The following is a 3025-nucleotide window of genomic DNA, read 5'->3' on the forward strand; positions in this document are numbered from 1 at the left end:
ATTGAATACCGAAATAATTTCGGTCTTTTCGGTTATTCACTATTCGGTCTTCGGTCTTTACTGTTCGGTCTTCGGTCCTGACCAAATAGACCAGATTAATTGCTATAACTTAGATTCCAGTACCAATACATTTTTACATTTGACCGGAAGTAATAAGATTCATATTTAACACAAAGTAAGAAGTGTGTTCGGTTGATGCCAAATGCAATCAATACGTAGAACAAATTTCCAGATTACTACAAGATGATGAAAATAGAACATAATCTTGTGCTTTTGTTGAGATCTGCCTTAATAATGCCTAGAAATAACAAAGAGATTTACAAATACATGTTCTGTACAAATGATATACACCATGTATATATCTTGTTTCAGGAAACGAGCACGGATGCACTATTGTGTATATAGGAATTATATACTCAGGATTTAAAATGCGTGAACAAAAGCCAAAGTGCAGAAATAAATAGAAAACAAATCTTCCATTTGCAAGGCCGATTTAATGTTGATACATAGATCATATAGTAATAAGAGGGTCCATGTCTGCAGAACAACCCAAATGACTACAGAAGCTGCTCCTGAATCTGCATCTGCCTCTAGATAGGCATAATCTCTCTCATTCAACTCCTCATCATGATGTTCAGATTCAGATTCAGCTACAGATAACATCTAAAACAAGAGAAATTTACTCGTTATTAGATGCACAAAGAGCAGATAGCAGTAATACAATTTGACATTAATAAAAAGCAAAAGAACTAGCCACATAAACATAATAAGACATTCATATTTAGATGGCTATTATGCTGGGCATTACTGTTATCAAGAGGTCATGCACACATTATTAATTTCAGTATAGGAAGGATATTTGAGATCGGATCAACCGGCATCAACAGTTTAAAAGGCCATAATTTGCTAAGATCTAAATGTTTGAACACATTTGCTTCCATGTAAATAATATCCAGGGCAACTACAACTGTTTTTCATGGAACACAAAGCAAGGGCAATGTGCAGCTCATTTGCTTCCTCTAGTTATGAACAGTACATAGTTCAACTTGTTGTCTCTAGGTGCTAACATTTGTCACAAAGCAAGGGTATGTATTGCCTACAAAATACATGCAGCCGTGCTTATTTTCATGGGAATCAAGGATGTTCATAGAGGGGTGGAGCAGCTTGCTTACCTTTAGTTGCAATGTGAAGAACAGAAAGAGGTCAGTAGGCGGCAAGTAGGCGAACAACGTGGAAGAGGACTGCAACTACTGAACCGGCAGTCGGGAGGTGGAGCACTAGCAGCGGACGGCCGCGTCGCGGGCAGTGGAGCGACCAACGAGGGGTCGGGGATGGCGGTGCGGGGCGCCGGTCTTCACTGGTCAGGGCCGCGGCTCGGAGCGCCGGACTTCATCGGTCAGGGGCGCGTGGTGCGCCTCGCTGCGCGCCGGCCGCCGGGGACTCGCGTCTCACGGGGCATCGGGCAGACCACAACGGCGGGCGGTGAGCGGCGGCTAGGGTTTGTAGTGGGAGAGAAGAAGAGGAACGCAAGTGAATCGGCTGCCGGCTGGGCTGGTTCATGTGTGACTCGTGAGGTGAGGACGTGCTCGTGTGTAGTCGTGTGTGACCATTGGGCTGGCTGGATGGGCCTTAGGTAAACATGGCATTGCCTTTTGCGTATGGGCTCTTTTTAATTCGGTCTATACGGGCTATTCGGTCCTGAAGACAAAGACCGAACAGACCATAATTAGTTCGGTCTTCTATTTGTGCAAACCATATTTTATTCGGTCTTTTCTAGTTCGGTCTTTTCGGGTTCGGTCTTGGTCTTTTCGGGTTCGGTCTTCGGTCTTCGGTTTTTATGTCCAGAGTGACCGACGGCGATCACATCGACTTTGGAGCCATTTCTCACGCGCATCGTCACCTCGTCCTTAGACAATTTTCGCTTAATCCGTAGCCCCTATTTCGAGTTGCAAATATTAGCAACAGAACCAGTATCAAATACCCAGATTTTACTGCGAGCATTAGTAAGATACACATCAATAACATGTATATCAAATATACCTTTCACTTTACCATCCTTCTTCTCCGCCAAATACTTAGGGCAGTTTCGCTTCTAGTGACTAGTCCCTTTGTCGTAGAAGCACTCAGTCTCAGGCTTAGGTCCAGACTTGGGCTTTTTCACTTGAGCAACAACTTGCTTGCCGTTATTCTTGAAGTTCCCCTTCTTCCCTTAAACCTTTTTCTTGAAACTGGTGGTCTTGTTGTGTTGGGGAACTTAGTAATTTCAAAAAAAAATCCTACGCATACGCAATATCAGGGTGATGCATAGCAACAAGAGGGGAGACTGTTGTCTGCGTACCCTCGTAGACCGTAAGCGGAAGCGTTATGACAACGCGGTTGATGTAGTCGTACGTCTTCACGATTGACCGATCCTAGTACCGAAAGTACGGCACCTCTGCGATCTGCACATGTTCGACTCGGTGACGTCCCACGAACTCACGATCCTATAGAGTGTCAAGGGAGAGCTTCTTCAGCACGACGGCGTGATGACGGCGATGATGAAGCTACTGGCGCAGGGCTTCGCCTAAGCACTACAACGATATGACCGAGGTGGATTATGGTGGAGGGGGCACCGCACACGGTTAAGAGATCAATGATCAACTTGTGTGTCTATGGGGTGCCCCCTCCCCCGTATATAAAGGAGTGGAGGAGGGGGAGAGGCCGGCCTCCTAGGCGCGCCCAAGGGGGGAGTCCTACTCCCGGTGGGAGTAGGATTCCCCCTTCCCTAGTTGGAGTAGGAGAGGCAAGGAAGGGGAGAGGGAGAGAAGGAAAGGGGGGCCGAGGACCCCTCCCAATTTGGATTGGGCTTGGGGGGCGCGCCCGCTAACGAAGCTATCTACCTGGGGTAGGGTCATGGATCTGTTCAAGATACCCTCCCCAAGGACATCCCTAAAGGTACCAGGAGCATTCGAAGAAAAATCATCATCCACTCGACCATGAAGTTATGTTCCACTCGACAATCCTGAAGACACTCGACCGTATAGAT

At 46.4% G+C, this 3025-nt stretch overlaps 1 long non-coding RNA gene across 1 annotated transcript; it reads right to left on the bottom strand.

Annotated features, from left to right (window-relative positions):
* Positions 1 to 295: 295 nt before the first annotated feature.
* LOC125521063 (uncharacterized) lies at positions 296 to 1734 on the bottom strand. The gene is made up of 2 exons (XR_007288998.2): positions 1173 to 1734; positions 296 to 663 (listed from the first exon to the last, which is right to left on the bottom strand). It is a non-coding gene; the product is annotated as an uncharacterized LOC125521063 (long non-coding RNA).
* Positions 1735 to 3025: the final 1291 nt, after the last annotated feature.

The sequence above is a fragment of the Triticum urartu genome, chromosome 7A (assembly GCF_056163025.1).
Source record: "Triticum urartu cultivar PI428250 chromosome 7A, HENAU_Tu73, whole genome shotgun sequence".
Lineage (NCBI taxonomy): Eukaryota > Viridiplantae > Streptophyta > Magnoliopsida > Poales > Poaceae > Triticum > Triticum urartu.